This window comes from Syngnathus floridae, chromosome 20 (genome assembly GCF_059516105.1).
Source record: "Syngnathus floridae isolate MCC-2025c chromosome 20, RoL_Sflo_1.0, whole genome shotgun sequence".
In the NCBI taxonomy this organism is placed as follows: Eukaryota; Metazoa; Chordata; class Actinopteri; order Syngnathiformes; family Syngnathidae; genus Syngnathus; species Syngnathus floridae.
Window position 1 is genome coordinate 5,932,533 of NC_142432.1, and position 17,447 is coordinate 5,949,979.

The window sequence follows — 17,447 nt, forward strand, 5'->3', positions numbered from 1 at the left end:
AATTTGCAATTCTAGTAATGACACGAATTAGAAGCACAACTTGTTTTCGCGGGCCACATAAAATGATGTTGCGGGTCCCCGCAGGAGTTTGACACCTGTGTTCTAGTGCGTGTCTGGTTCAATATACAACTTTAGTAGACATCACTTCATCCAAAATGTCTTTTCAATAGAAACATAGTTCAGTGTGTAGAGGGGTGGGGTCGGGGGTCACGAGGGTCCAGTCTGTCCGTTGTTGCCTCTGGCAGGAAGTTGGTTGCTCTTCTCACTTTCACCCTCGACGCCTGAAAATCCAAAGGATAATGTACATTCAATAATATTTTATGCAACTAAATTTAGTCCCAATAGGTATCTAATTGACATCTGAATTGCTTCCCTGATTTTTTGTACTAATTTAAATTCGATGGTCATTGATGGAAAAACGAGACATATTTTACAATAAAGATGAAAACAGCAACTTATTTTTCCCGTGTCTTTTCAGGGGTGTCATTGCTGGACAACACAATGGCGCCACCTAGTGCTCATACGTAAGTATTTTTAACCTCTACTCTTGTACCTTTGACCGAGTTCAGCTCGGTCTCCTCCTCAGGGTCACGTGATGAAGATTCTGTTGCTTTTCCTAAGACACACACACACACACACACGCACACACACACATTGTGAGCATCACAGATAGATGCATCCACACATGCTCGAGGGTGTCCGTGGCCTCACCTCGCATCTTCAGGTAAACCAACATGGCTGCCAGGACTATCAAAGCCACTTCCAGGCCGACGAGGCACCAGAACGACATCTGCAGCGAGGTGCTCCGATTGGCTGCACAAAGACACACACACACTCACACACATGAGTTCAGGCAGACCGGACATGATGTTGATGTTAGCGCCGCCTTGCGTTCACCAGTGGGCGAGTTGATGGCGACGTCGGAGCAGGCTGCCAAACAAGGCCATTACCTTTCTTTCAAATTGACCTTGAACAAATCTTAAGCAGTTAATTGCAGTCTAGTAAATGATTATTGAAATACAGTAAAATATAAAAGTGCAGGTTTTTTAAAAAGGTTTTAGACAGGAATAAACTATTGAAAGTGATGGTGATTAAAATCCAAAAGAATCAACATGACTTTGACATCAACATGACGCCCAAAGTGTCTCACTTGTTTTCCTCCACGTGATTCTTTGGCTGCTGACGGTGTTGCTGATATCACAGATATATTTCAGGTCGGGGTGGGCGTCGCCCGCCAACGCCAGCGAGCCGTTGATGTTGTAAAGCTGCGTCTGCGTCTCTTGCTGGACCTGGCTGCTGTTGCGGAGGGCGTCAGGCAGCGCCGGCTCTGTGGACCAGCGCAGTTCGGGTCGAGGGAAGATTCCGCCCGAGCTGCAGATCAACTGATCCTCATCGTCGGGACGGAAGCGGATTGAAGTGACCGCAGCTGCAAAGGGACACCATGATAGGACAACGTCCACTCGCTTCCATTCCATTCATTGAACGACCTCTGATGTACTTCAGGTGGCTTGTGGACTCACCTTCCACGTTGAGCTTGAGGAAGAACTCCCAGTGTCCCGTGAGTGTTCCCACATAGCACATGTAGGTGCCTTCATCCGCAACCAGCACATTCATGAGCAGCAGAGAAGCGTTCCCTTTGGGGATGTTCTCCTTGAACAGCGACGTGCGGCTCCTGAAGTGCTGGTCCTGCTTCTGCAGCTGGTCTTTCTCGTCGTAGAAGGAATGAACCTGGAGTTTGCTTGGTGACTCCTGCTTCCAGTGGATGGCCACGTCATCTCCGATGGGAAAGTTGGCCTCCAAAAGGCAGGGCGTCTTCCAGCGACACCAGACGTCACGGTTGCCTGCAAAAGGTCCGCGCAATCAGGTCAGCAATGCAATGTCACACCAAATTCCTTCTGATGACATGCCCGTGTCGAGCACCTGAGCTGGAACTCAGTGACGGCTCAGTAAGCAAGTAAGTCCCCCCCCCCTCCCCAGCAGCTGTTTCTGTTCCACCACTTGTTCTCAAACGCCTTGCTCCCAACACTCCCATGTCGCTCTAAGTACTTTCAGCGTGTGCAACATTCAAATAGCTTTGTGTTTGTCACGTCTCATCCCCAACAGCTCCACTATGTGTCTGTTGTCTTGGTTTCTGTCTGTGTGCTCGCCCCTCCCCTCCTGTGTGCCCATGATCAGTATGATTATTCCCACCTGCCTCTCGTTACCTGTCGTGTATATAAGTCCTGTCTGCCCCTCACTCCCTTTCGGATCATTGGTTGTGGTTGTTCGGTGTTGGATTACGCTGTGTGTTCCTGTCATGAGGTCTTTTTTGGTTCCTGTTGTCGTCCGGTCTTGCTGTCGCCATGTCCTGATGTCGTCTGGTTTCACGTCCCGGTCAGTCATCCATGTTATTGTGGTTACGTCGTGTCAATTTGCCTTTTTTGAGTTCACCAATAAACCCTGGTCCAAGCTGCACTTGGTCGTCCTGCTCCATGCTCCACCCGACCGTGACAGTGTTATTGACATTCATTTCAAGATCTGATTCTAAATGAAATGCCACTGAATAGGCATTGATTGTTTTGCTCGTAAAGTATCAAATCCACGTTGAATAACAAGTGCTCAAGTTATGTAGGGAAAAACAAAGGCACTTGTACTCGTAAGATACTTACTAAGAATTAGATACTTGGGGCGTCAGGGAAGTGACCTCAAGTAAAAGTACTTGTGTACTCAATTTGAAAGCGAAAGTATGAAACTTTCGCCAGCTCGGGGCCAGCTCGATAATGAAAACCTCATATGGTCTAAGACAACAGGTCAAAAAACAAGCCAAAAAAAAAATGCTACATTGAATCGTATATTTTTCATGAATTTCCCTATAACGGGTAATTACACGAGTGAGACTTATCACATTATAACGCCATGTTGAACTTTTTTTTTTCTCGTTTGGCATAAAATACAAGATATACGTGCATCATAAAAAACTATGTTTGTCTCGTTCCACCTTACCTCCAATGGCCAGACGCCATAGGACAATGACCACCAAAAAGCCCACCGCAGCAGTGCCGCTGCTCTTCATCTTTGCGCTTTTCTCATTGTTGCCGAGTATCCGGACTGCTCCACCAGCATTCCAGGGGTTGGATAAGATCTCTTAAATAGGCTTGTCAAAGTCTTCTGCCACACCCCCGGTCAGAGTTTGCGTTGTCACACTCACGCGGACATTGTTTTACAGTAGAATTGCCAGTCCGCATGTTAAACTTTGAATTCACTGGGCGGTCCAAAAATGAGAGATACACAAAACTCAAAACTACTCAGCACCGTGCCTGGTGGGGGGTTCTCGAGAGCGCCTCTAGTGTCCACCTCCTATTTAAGCGTCGTTAGGGATACGCAATCTCACAAAACTGAACACACTCCTCAGATTTTTGGCAATATTTTTACTGTCCTTTCAAAATCAGTCAACACGCAGCCATTAATTTTCATATTGCAAAAGTGAGTACACCCCTACGTGATAAGTCACACACACACACACACACACACACACACACACACACAAAAGTGAGTACACCCCTACGTGATAAGTCACAGCCCCCCCCCCCCCCCCACACACACACACAGTTGCGCAACAGGGTTTAGTTCTGAAGACATGCTCGCCCACTTTTCCCTTCAATTTCCTCGGAATATCGCACCGTGGTGCGTTTTCCCCCAGACAAGTGCATTCAAAGGTTTGCAGAAGGTCTAGGGAAGTTCACCTGTAAAGGTTCTAGTGCGTGTCCGGTTCAATATGCAACTTTAGTAGACATCACTTCATATAAAATGTCTTTACAATAGAAACATAGTTCAGTGTGTGGAGGGGTGGGGTCGGGGGTCACGAGGGTCCAGTCTGTCCGTTGTTGCCTCTGGCAGGGAGTTGGTTGCTCTTCTCACTTTCACCCTCTACGCCTGAAAATCCAAGGGATAATGTACATTCAGTGTTATTTTATGCAACTAAATTTAATCCCAATAGGTATATAATTGAAAGAAATAGTCATATAAAATAGATCAAAATGATTTTGTACTCGATGGCAAGTACATTTATTTGTATTTTCCTAATTGATATCAATTTTACTTTAATATATTTACAGAAATGTTTAATTGGAATACTATATTGCACTCATTTGAATTACTCGGGGGAATTGTTTCTCAAACATATGAAAATTTTCCTTGATATTTTTGTACTAATTTAAATTCGATGGTCATTGATGGAAAAACGAGACATACTTTATGTATGAAAACAGCAACTTATTTTTCCCGTGTCTTTTCAGGGTTGTTATTGCTGGACAACACAATGGCGCCACCTAGTGCTCATACGTAAGTATTTTTATCCTCTACTCTTGTACCTTTGACCGAGTTCAGCTCGGTCTCCTCCTCAGGGTCACGTGATGAAGATTTCGTTGCTTTTCCTAAGACACACACACACACATTGTGAGCATCACACATAGATGCACACACACATGTTCGAGGGTTGCCTCACCTGGCATCTTCAGGTAAACAAACATGGCTGCCAGTACCAGGGCTCTCAACACCACTACCAGGTCAACGATCCACCAGTATGACGTCTGCAGCGAGGTGCTCCGATTGGCTGCACAAAGACACACACACGCACACGCGCACACACACACACACACACACACACACACACACACACACACGCGCGCACGCGCGCACACACACACACACACTCACACACACACACACACACATGAGTTCAGGCAGACCGGACATGATGTTGATGTTAGCGCCGCCTTGCGTTCACCAGTGGGCGAGTTGATTGCGACGTCGGAGCCGGCTGCCAAACAAGGCCATTACCTTTCTTTCGAATGGACCTTTAACAAATCTTAAGCAGTTAATTGCTTTCCAGTAAATGATTATTGAAATACAGTCCAGGCTTTCAATTCTTTGAAGGCAACAAATGAGTCAGTAGGGCTTCAACGTCACATTTTGGTCATTTTATCTGTGATGTGTAGCAGACTTTTTACCAGTCAGCGCCTTGCTCCAGCTGAGTGTTTCCTAACATGTTTTTATCCACCGCATACTTTTTCATTGGAGAAAAGCTTGAGGCACACCACCAAAAAAATCTGTCACGTATATTAGTATATTACAATAAGACATTTTAAATGTCCTATATATGCATATAAATAGAGTGGGATCGTTGAATGAAAAAACGTCCCGTTTTTACTTTTTTTAATATAAAAGTGCGTTTTTAAAAAAAAAAAAGGTTTTAGACAGGAATAAACTATTGAAAGTGATGGTGATTAAAATCCAAAAGAATAGACATGACTTTGCTTTATGTTTTAGACTAGCTCTATAAATATTGCGACAATAAGAACAAAGTCACTTTTAAAGACGCACTACTGTTGTGGCAGCAGCTGAGTGGCTATCACAGTCAAGCATGCTCTTATTCCCATCAGTCCCTAAACGCACCACGGCCGTCAGAGCGTCACTTCAATTAGCCACACATGCTCAGTGGTTGGGAAACTGCTTCAGCTCACCTCCAAAAGTCATTGGGGCTTGCTTCCAGCTCACGTGTGAGCAGAAACTGCTCATATGTACGAGTGCCGGTTTGGCGACCAGTCCAGAATGTAGCTTGCTTGTCGTCAAAAGTCTCATCCTCGTCATTTGTTCTTTTTCCAGCTCTTGGGCCAAAGGTTCCGTTGGATGACTAGCCTTTACTCTCAGAGAAGGTCCTTTTTCTTTGTTCTTCATTCATCTACTCTTGCCGCCTTCATCATGACAGACAGTGAAATATTCCGAAAAGTCAAAAACTTTGTGAACGTTCAATCGCACTGACATCTAAGATTTCATCGCTGTTCTCTTAATTTCACGACTTCATTCGGTGACGATGTCACAGGAGCTCCATCTTGGTTGCAGCACCACGATCTGTTTGGTCTTCGCCTGGTGAACAAGTAGATAGCGCCCACTGCAGCCACGGATAAGATCGCTCCAAGCACGCCCAACGTGATGCCGGCCGCGTTGGGGTGCACTGTAACAGAACAGGTGAGATGTTTTGGTACAGTAAAATATAAAAGTGCAGGTTTTTTAAAAAGGTTTTAGACAGGAATAAACTATTGAAAGTGATGGTGATTAAAATCCAAAAGAATCAACATGACTTTGACATCAACATGACGCCCAACGTGATGCCGGCCGCGTTGGAACGCACTGTAACAGAACGGGTGAGATGTTTTGGTAGGTTCCGTTTTCAGAAGCTCAGAGGAACCATGTTTTTGTGGCTGCTGCAAGGTATCTCGGCAGGAACTCACCGTCCTCCGTCCCCGTCACGGTCAGCAGGATGTCTTGAACGCGCGTCTGTGTGTTGTTGCTGAGTGTGCACGTGTATGTGCCGCTCTCCTGAGCGCTCAGGTGGTACAGGTTGAGGGCGCCCGCCTCGGACACGCCCTTCACGTGCTCCTTCCAGTCGCTGACGATATGGAGTTTGTGTCCGGCGGACCTATTGGCGATGACGTTGCTGCGGTTGAACGTCCATTCGAGGCTGCTCGGGTGAGAGACGGGCGCACACTCGATGCTCGTTTCTGCTACGGAAACGTCCAGAGCTGGAAGGAGGCATTTAAAGTCTGTCAGCATGTGCGGTGGGCAATTGAAATGCCCCCCCATCGGGTGAGTAACTCACTATTTTTCCTCCACGTGATTCTTTGGCTGCTGTTGCTGGTGCTGACATCACAGATGTATTCCAGGTCGGGGTGGGCGTCGCCCGCCAACGCCAGCGAGCCGTTGATGTTGTAAAGCTGCGTCTGCGTCTCTTGCTGGACCTGGCTGTTGTTGCGGAGGGCGTCAGGCAGCGCCGGCTCTGTGGACCAGCGCAGTTCGGGTCGAGGGAAGATTCCGCCCGAGCTACAGATCAGCTGATCCTCATCGTCGAGATGGAAGCGGATTGAAGTGACCGCAGCTGCAAAGGGATGCCATGATAGGACAACGTCCACTCGCTTCCATTCCATTCATTGAACGACCTCTGATGTACTGGCTTGTGGACTCACCTTCCACGCTGAGCTTGATGAAGGACCTCCACTGTCCCGTGAGTGTTCCCACATAGCACATGTAGGTGCCTTCATCTGCAACCAGCACATTGGTGAGCAGCAGAGAAGCGTTCCCTTTGGGGATGTTCTCCTTGAACAGCGACGTGCGGCCCCTGAAGTGCTGGTCCTGCCCCTGCGGCTGGTCTTTCTCGTAGTAGAAGGAATGAACCTGGAGTTCGCTTGGTGACTCTCGCTTCCAGTGGATGACCACGTCATCTCCGATGGGAAAGTTGGCCTCCAAAAGGCAGGGCGTCTTCCAGCGACACCAGACGTCACGGTTGCCTGCAAAACGCAATCAGGTCAGCAATGCAATGTCACACCATTGAGAGATCAAATTTCTTCTAATAACATGCCCGTGTCGAGCACCTGAGCTGGAACTCAGTGTCAGCTGAGTAAGTTTTACTCATCACATATGATACTCACGCGCAGATGCCCCGTGAGGGAAGCCCCCCACACCCCGCAACAGCTGTTTCCGTCCCACCACTTGTTCTCAAACGCCTTACTCCCAACACTCCCATGTCGCTCTCTAAGTACTTCGAGCATGAGCAACATTCAAATAGCTTTGTGTTATTGACATTCATTTCAATATCTGATTCGAAATGAAATGCCACTGAATAAGCGTTGATTGTTTTGCTCGTAAAGTATCAAATCCACATTGAATAACAAATGCTCAAGCACGGCACAATGAGAGAAAAAAGGTTTCCAGGTTTTATTAACTTTGAAAGTAAATCAAATAGCGTAAAAATGAAACTAAAAATAGCTTTGAGGCCAGCTCGATAATGACAACCTCATATGGTCTGATGAGACAACAGGTCAAAAACCAAGCCATAAAAAAATGCTACATTGAATTGTATGATATTTTTCTTATCATGAATTTCATCGGTTTCCCTATTAACTAAACGAGTGAGACTTATCACATTATAACGCCGTGTTGAACTTTTTTTTTTTCTGGTGTGGCATAAAATACAAGATATACGTACATCATAAAAAAGTATGTTTGTCTCGTTCCACTTTACCTCCAATGACCAGACGCCATAGGACAGTGACCACCAAAAAGCCCACCGCAGCAGTGCCGCTGCTCTTCATCTTTGCGCTTTTCTCATTGGTGCCGAATACCCGGACTGGTCCACCAGCATTCCCGTGGCTGGATAAGAGCTCTAAAAATACGAGCGTCAAAGTCTTCTGCCACACCCCGCTCACATGACATGAATAACTCACACTCACGCGGACATAGTTTTACAGTAGAATTGCCAGTCCGCATGTTAAACTTTGAAGCCACTGAGCGGTCCAAAAATGAGAGATACATAAAACTCAAAACTGCTCAGCACCGTGCCTGGTGGGGCGGTCCTCGAGAGCCCTCCTGGTGTCTCCTTCCTAATTAAGCGTCGTTAGGGATACGCAATCTCACAAAACTGAACACACTCCTCAGATTTTTGGCAATATTTTTACTGTCCTTTCAAAATCAGTCAAATTGCAAAAGCGTCAGCGGTCAAGAGTTGAAGAATCTGTTGCTGAATGTCCATGTTGACGCTCTGAACGTGATCACGCTTTGGGAATTTGCAGGCGGGACGCTGGCAAATCATTCTAGTCGGGCTACATTCCACATCTGGATTGCGTTTCTCTCTCTCTCTCTCTCTCTCTCTCTCTCTCTCTCTCTCTCTCTCTCTCTCTCTCTCTCTCTCTCTCTCTCTCTCTCTCTCTCTCGGGAGCTCAACACCCAAATTCATTAGGTTTGTTTCTGACCCAAAGCTACCAAGGAAGTTAGTCCACTTCTTCCAGTCTCTGTGACATTCCAAACCAAATGGCCAATGTCACCGGCATGTTGCGGCGAGACTGGAAGAGTCACAGAAAGGCACAGTTGTGACATTTTGAGCCCTCATACAGCAATTGTGAGTTTGGCCTTCAGCCAGCTGGTTCGAAACATTGCACAAGTGCATACAAAGGTTTGCAGAAGGTCTAGGGAAGTTCACCTGTCAGGGTTCTAGTGCAGGGGGGTCAAACTCATTTTTTTCGCGGGCCGCATTGTAGTCATAGCTTCTTTCGGAGGGCCATTATGACTGTCAACCCAAATAAACGTATGAGCACCTTATATTATATCCAGCAAAAGCTACAAAACAAATTGACAAATAACTCGTTTTCAAATCAGACAAGTAAAAACTGGTCAAATATTTAAAAAATATATATTATTAAAAGTGAAAACAATTTACAATTCTAGTAATGACACGACTTTGAAGCACAATTTGTTTTCGCGGGCCACATAAAATGATGTGGCGGGCTAGATATGGCCCCCAGGCCTTGAGTTTGACACCTGTGTTCTAGTGCGTGTCCGGTTCAATATACAACTTTAGTAATAATAATAATCATAATAATATTAATAATTCATTAAATTTGTATAGCGCTTTTCAAAAACCCAAAGATGCTTACAGGGAACAAGGCAAAGGCATACAGGAGGGGAGGGGGACGGGGAAGAGACAATGGAATATAATTAAGAAGAGGAAACCAGTTATGGGAAGGGGAGGTCATAGGCTTGAGAGAAGAGGTACGTTTTTAGACGGGACTTAAATATGGGGAGTGTGGGTGAGTCACAGACAGACTGAGGGAGAGAGTTCCAGAGTCGGGGTGATGTGCAGGAGAACGCTCCGTCACCGAAGGATTTGAGTTTAGATTTTGGGACTGTCAGACGTGAAGTATTGGAGGATCGGAGGGAACGGTTGGGGCAGTAGGGGACAAGGAGGTCGGATAGGTAAGTGGGAGCCAGGTGGTGATGGGCTTTGAAGGTGAGGAGGAGTAACTTGAAGATGATACGTTCCTTAATGGGGAGCCAGTGAAGAGAGTGGAGAACAGGAGTGATGTGTTCACAGGACCGGGTGTGGGTAAGGAGGCGGGCAGCAGAGTTTTGGACTAGTTGAAATCTGTGGAGTGAGTGAGCAGTGATTCCAGCGAGAAGGGAGTTGCAGTAGTCAAGCCGGGATGAGATGAAGGTGTGGATGAGGGATTCAGCGGCAGGGAGAGAGAGGCAGTGCCGGATTTTGGCGATGCGTCGGAGATGGAAGTAGGAGGTCTTAACAACTGAGCTAGCATGAGGGTGGAAGGACACCGTAGGGTCAAAAATAACGCCAGGGTTGCGTGCCAGAGGGGAGGGAGTGATGTTTGAGGAGTCAATGGTGAGTGTGATGGATCCAGTTTTATTAAGGGAGGATTTAGTGCCTATGAGGAGGAGCTCTGTTTTGTCACTGTTAAGTTTGAGAAAGTTGTGGGTCAGCCATGTTTTTATTGTAGAGATGCAGGTTTCAAAGTGGGCGAGGGGAGGGTTTTGGGTTGGTGCGGTGCGGATATAGATCTGGGTGTCATCGGCGTAGCAGTGGAAGTCTAGATTGAGTTTGCGGATGACATTACAGAGGTAACAGATGAATAGGAGGGGGCCAAGAACTGAGCCTTGGGGGACCCCCTGTGTAACTGGGGAGAGGATGGATGTGTGGTCGGAGAGAGAGATGAACTGGTTTCTGTTGGCGAGCCAGTCGAGCGCAGTGCCCTCAACACCTAGTTGGCGCAGCCTTTGAAGGAGGATGGAATGGTTCACAGTGTAAAGGCTGCGCTAAAGTCAAGAAGTAGTAGGATATTGAGGGCACCAGAGTCTGCAGAAATGAGGAGATCTTTGGTGACTTTAACAAGAGCTGCTTCGGCGCTGTGAAGTGGGCGGAATCCGGAATGGAAGGGTTCATAGAGGTCATTGAGGTAGTGGACATCACTTCATACAACATGTCTTTACAATAGAAACATAGTTCAGTGTGTGGAGGGGTGGGGTCGGGGGTCCCGAGGGTCCAGTCTGTCCGTTGTTGCCTCTGGCAGGAAGTTGGTTGCTCTTCTCACTTTCACCCTTGACGCCTGAAAATCCAAAGAATAATGCAATGTTATTTTATGCAATTAAATTTAGTCCCAATAGATATCCAATTGAAAGAAATAGTCATGTAAAATAGATCAAAATGATTTTGTACTCGACGGCAAGTACATGTATTTGTATTTTCCTAATTGATATCAATTTTACTTTAATATATTTACAGAAATGTTTAATTGGAATACTATATTGCACTCATTTGAATTACTTGTTCCTCAAACATCTGAAATGCTTCCTTGATTTTTTTGTTCTAATTTAAATTCGATGGTCATTGATGGAAAAACGAGACATATTTTACAAAAAAGATGAAAACAGCAACTTATTTTTCCCGTGTCTTTTTCCTAAGACACACACACACACACACACACACACACACACACACACACATATTGTGAGCATCACACAATGGCGCCACTTAGTGCTCATAAGTGAGTATTTCTATCCTCTACTATGGCACCTTTGACTGAGTTCAGCGCAGTCTCCTCCTCAGGGTCACGTGATGAGGATTTTGCTGCTTTTCCTAAGACACACACACATCGTGAGCATCACACATAGATGCACACACACACATGCTCGAGGGTTGCCGTGGCCTCACCTCGCATCTTCAGGTAAACCAACATGGCTGCCAGTACCAGGACTGTCAACGGCACTACCAGGCCGACGATCCACCAGTATGACGTCTGCAGCGAGGTGCTCCGATTGGCTGCACAAAGACACACACACACACACACACACACTCACACATGAGTTCAGGCAGACCGGACATGATGTTGATGTTAGCGCCGCCTTGCGTTCACCAGTGGGCGAGTTGATGGCGACGTCGGAGCAGGCTGCCAAACAAGGCCATTACCTTTCTTTCAAATAGACCTTGAACAAATCTTAAGCAGTTAATTGCAGTCTAGTAAATGATTATTGAAATACAGTCCAGGCTTTCATTTCTTTGAAGCGCTTTCAACGTCACATTTTATCTGTGATGTGTAGCAGACTTTGTACCAGTCAGCGCCATGTTTTTATCCACCGCATACTTTTTCATTGGAGAAAAGCTTGAGGCACACCACCAACAAAAATCTGTCAAGTATATTAGTATACTACAATAAAAGACATTTTAAATGTCCTATATATGAGAGTGGGATCATTGAATAAAAAAACGTCCTGTTTGTATTTTTTTTTATATAAAGGTGCAGGTTTTTTAAAAAAGGTTTTAGACAGGAATAAACTATTGAAAGTGACTTTGACATCAACATGACGCCCAAAGTGTCTCACTTGTTTTCCTCCACGTGATTCTTTGGCTGCTGACGGTGTTGCTGATATCACAGATGTATTTCAGGTCGGGGTGGGGGTCGCCCGCCAACGCCAGCGAGCCAGTGATGTTGTAAAGCTGCGTCTGCGTCTCTTGCTGGACCTGGCTGCTGTTGCGGAGGGCGTCAGGCAGTGCCGGCTCTGTGGACCAGCGCAGTTCGGGTTGAGGGACGATTCCGCCCGAGCTACAGATCAGCTGATCCTCATCGTCGAGACGGAAGTGGATTGAAGTGACCGCAGCTGCAAAGGGACGCCATGATAGGATAACGTCCACTCGCTTCCATTCCATTCATTGAACGACCTATGATCAGGTGGCTTGTGGACTCACCTTCCACGTTGAGCTTGATGAAGGACCTCCACTGTCCCGTGAGTGTTCCCACATAGCACATGTAGGTGCCTTCATCTGCAACCAGCACGTCCGTGATCAGCAGAGAAGCGTTCCCTTTGGGGATGTTCTCCTTGAACAGCGACGTGCGGCCCCTGAAGTGCTGGTCCTGCTCCTGCAGCTGGTCTTTCTCATAGTAGAAGGAATGAACCTGGAGTTTGCTTGGTAACCATCGCTCCCAGTGGATGACCACATCATCATCTCTGATGGGAAAGTTGGCCTCCAAAAGGCAGGGCGTCTTCCAGCGACACCAGACGTCACGGTTGCCTGCAAAAGGTCCTCGCAATCAGGTCAGCAATGCAATGTCACACCAAATTCCTTCTCCGTGAGGGAAGCCCCACCCCCAACCCCCACCGCACAGCAGTTGTTTCCGTTCCACCACTTGTTCTCAAACGCCTTACTCCCAACACTCCCATGTCGCTCAGCAATGCAATGTCACACCAAATTCCTTCTGATGACATGCTCGTGTCGAGCACCTGAGCTGGAACTCAGTGACGGCTAAGTAAGCAAGTAAGCCCCCCCCCCCCCCCCAGCAGCTGTTTCTGTTCCACCACTTGTTGTCAAACGCCTTACTCCCAACACTCCCATGTCGCTCTCTAAGTACTTCGAGCATGAGCAACATTCAAATAGCTTTGTGTTATTAACATTCATTTCAATATCTGATTCTAAATGAAATGCCACTGAATTGTTAAAAATTGTTAAAAGCGAAAGTATGTATTAAATATGTATTACTCGGTTTGTTTACTTGGCACAATGAGAGAAAAAAAGGATTCCAGGTTTTATTAACTTTGAAAGTAAATCAAATAGCGTAAAAATGAAACTGAAAATAGCTTTGAGGTCAGCTCGATAATGACAACCTCATATGGTCTGAGACAACAGGTCAAAAACCAAGCCATAAAAAAATGCTACATTGAATCGTATGATATTTTTCTTATCATGAATTTCCTCAATTTCCCTATAACGGGTAATTAAACGAGTGAGACTTACCACATTATAACGCCATGTTGAACTTTTTTTCTGGTGTGGCATAAAATACAAGCTATACGTACATCATAAAAAAGTATATGTTTGTCTCGTTCCACTTTACCTCCAATGACAAGACGCCATAGGACAGTGACCACCAAAAAGCTCACCGCAACAGTGCCGCTGCTCTTCATCATCACGAACTGGTCCACCAGCATTCCCCATGGCCAAATAAGAGCTCTCAAAATACGAGGGTCAAAGTCTCGTGTCGTGAATACTCACGCGGACTTTGTTTTACAGCAGCATTGCCAATCACAAAACTATAAACTGCTCATGGTAAACTTACGCATTATCTCTTCTTCGCATTCATTCCACATCTGAATTGCGTTTTCTCTCTCTCTCTCTCTCTCTCTCTCTCTCTCTCTCTCTCTCTCTCTCTCTCTCTCTCTCTCTCTCTCTCTCTCTCTCTCTCTCTCTCTCTCTCTCTCTCTCTCGGGAGCTCAACGCCCAAAGGAAGTTAGTCCACTTCTTCCAGTCTCTGTGTTGCAACCTGCTGATGACATTCCAAACCAAATGGCCAATGTCATCGGCATGTTGCGGCGAGACTGGAAGAGTCACAGAAAGGCACAGTTGTGACATTTTGAGCCATCATACAGCAATTGTGAGTTTGGCCTTCAGCCAGCTGGTTCGAAACATCGCACAAGTGCATACAAAGGTTTGCAGAAGGTCTAGGGAAGTTCACCTGTCAGGGTTCTAGTGCAGGGGGGTCAAACTCATTTTTTTCGCGGGCCGCATTGTAGTCATAGCTTCTTTCGGAGGGCCATTATGACTGTCAACCCAAATAAATGTATGAGCGCCTTATATACAGTAAAAGCTACAAAACAAATTGACAAACAACTCGTTTTCAAATCAGACAAGTAAAAACTGGTCAACTATTAAAAAAAAAAGATATTAAAAGTGAAGACAATTTACAATTCTAGTAATGACACGAATTAGAAGCACAATTTGTTTTCGCGGGCCACATAAAATGATGTGGCGGGCCATATCTGGCCCCCAGGCCTTGAGTTTGACACCTGTGTTCTAATGCGTGTCTGGTTCAATATGCTACTTTAGTAGACATCACTTCATACAAAATGTCTTTACAACAGAAACATAGTTCAGTGTGTGGAGGGGTGGGGTCGGGGTCCCGAGGGTCCAGTCTGTCCGTTGTTGCCTCTGGCAGGAAGTTGGTTGCTCTTCTCACTTTCACCCTCTACGCCTTAAAATCCAAGGGATAATGCAATGTTATTTTATGCAACTAAATTTAGTCCCAATAGATATCTAATTGAAAGAAATAGTCATGTAAAATAGATCAAAATGATTTTGTACTCGATGGCAAGTACATTTATTTGTATTTTCTTAATTGATATCAATTTTACTTTAATATATTTACAGAAATGTTTAATTGGAATACTATATTGCACTCATTTGAATTACTTGTTCCCCTACACATCTGAAATGCTTCCTTGATTTTTTTGTACTAATTTAAATTCGATGGTCATTGATGGAAAAACGAGACATATTTTACAATAAAGATGAAAACAGCAACTTATTTTTCCTGTGCCTTTTAAGGGTTGTCATTGGTGGACAACACAATGGCGCCACCTAGTGCTCATAAGTGAGTATTTTTATCCTCTACTCTTGTACCTTTGACCGAGTTCAGCTCGGTCTCCTCCTCAGGGTCACGTGATGAAGATTTTGTTGCTTTTCCTAAGACACACACACACATTGTGAGCATCACACATAGATGCACACACACATGCTCGAGGGTTGCCGTGGCCTCACCTCGCATCTTCAGGTAAACCAACATGGCTGCCAGTACCAGGACTGTCAACGCCAGTACCAGGACTATCAACGCCACTACCAGGTCGACGATCCACCAGTATGACGTCTGCAGCGAGGTGCTCCGATTGGCTGCACAAAGACACACACACACATGAGTTCAGGCAGACCGGACATGATGTTGATGTTAGCGCCGCCTTGCGTTCACCAATGGGCGAGTTGATGGCGACGTCGGAGCAGGCTGCCAAACAAGGCCCATTACCTTTCTTTCGAATTGACCTTTAACAAATTTTAAGCAGTTAATTGCAGTCTAGTAAATGATTATTGAAATACAGTAAAATATAAAAGTGCAGTTTTTTTTTAAAAAGGTTTTAGACAGGAATAAACTATTGAAAGTGATGGTGATTAAAATCCAAAAGAATCAACATGACTTTGACATCAACATGACGCCCAAAGTGTCTCACTTGTTTTCCTCCACGTGATTCTTTGGCTGCTGACGGTGTTGCTGATATCACAGATGTATTTCAGGTCGGGGTGGGCGTCGCCCGCCAACGCCAGCGAGCCAGTGATGTTGTAAAGCTGCGTCTGCGTCTCTTGCTGGACCTGGCTGCTGTTGCGGAGGGCGTCAGGCAGCGCCGGCACTGTGGACCAGCGCAGTTCGGGTCGAGGGAAGATTCCGCCCGAGCTACAGATCAGCTGATCCTCATCGTCGAGACGGAAGTGGATTGAAGTGACCGCAGCTGCAAAGGGACGCCATGATAGGATAACGTCCACTCGCTTCCATTCCATTCATTGAACGACCTATGATCAGGTGGCTTGTGGACTCACCTTCCACGTTGAGCTTGATGAAGGACCTCCACTGTCCCGTGAGTGTTCCCACATAGCACATGTAGGTGCCTTCATCTGCAACCAGCACGTCCGTGATCAGCAGAGAAGCGTTCCCTTTGGGGATGTTCTCCTTGAACAGCGACGTGCGGCTCCTGAAGTGCTGGTCCTGCTCCTGCAGCTGGTCTTTCTCGTAGTAGAAGGAATGAACCTGGAGTTCGCTTGGTGACTCCCGCTTCCAGTGGATGACCACGTCATCTCCGATGGGAAAGTTGGCCTCCAAAAGGCAGGCCGCCTTCCAGCGACACCAGACGTCACGGTTGCCTGCAAAAGGTCCGCGCAATCAGGTCAGCAATGCAATGTCACACCAAATTCCTTCTGATGACATGCCCGTGTCGAGCACCTGAGCTGGAACTCAGTGACAGCTGAGTAAGTTTGACTCATCACACATGATATTCACGCGCAGATGCTCCGTGAGGGAAGCTTTGTGTTATTGACATTCATTTCAATATCTGATTCTAAATGAAATGCCACTGAATAGGCATTGATTGTTTTGCTCGTATAGTATCAAATCCACATTGAATAACAAGTGCTCAAGTTATGTTTCTTATAACAACAAATGTGTCATATTTACAAGTGCATCAACGTAAATCTTAGTCAAGATTACTGGACCGGGTATTCCCAGGAGGTCTACCATCCGAGGACGAACCTTAACCCTGCTTATCTTCCAAGGTCGAGCATTCTCAGGGTAGTATAGCCGTAATAAAAGATCCTTGGTAGATGATTGACATTCAGTTACAAATGAGACCATAGTGCAGCAACGGCAGGGAGAACAAAGGCAATTGTACTCGTAAGATACTTACTAAGAATTTGATACTTGGGGCGTCAGGGAAGTGACCTCAAGTAAAAGTACTTGTGTACTCAATTTAAAAGCAAAAGTATGTATTAAATATGTATTACTCGGTTTGTTTACTTGGCACAATGAGAGAAAAAAAGGTTTCCAGGTTTTATTAACTTTGAAAGTAAATCAAATAGCGTAAAAATGAAACTGAAATTAGCTTCGAGGCCAGCTCAATAATGACAACCTCACATGGTCTGAGACAACAGGTCAAAAACCAAGCCAAAAAAAATGCAACATTGAATCGTATGATATTTTTCATCAATTTCCCTATAACAGGTAATTAAACGAATGAGTGAATTTTTCTGGTGTGGCGTAAAA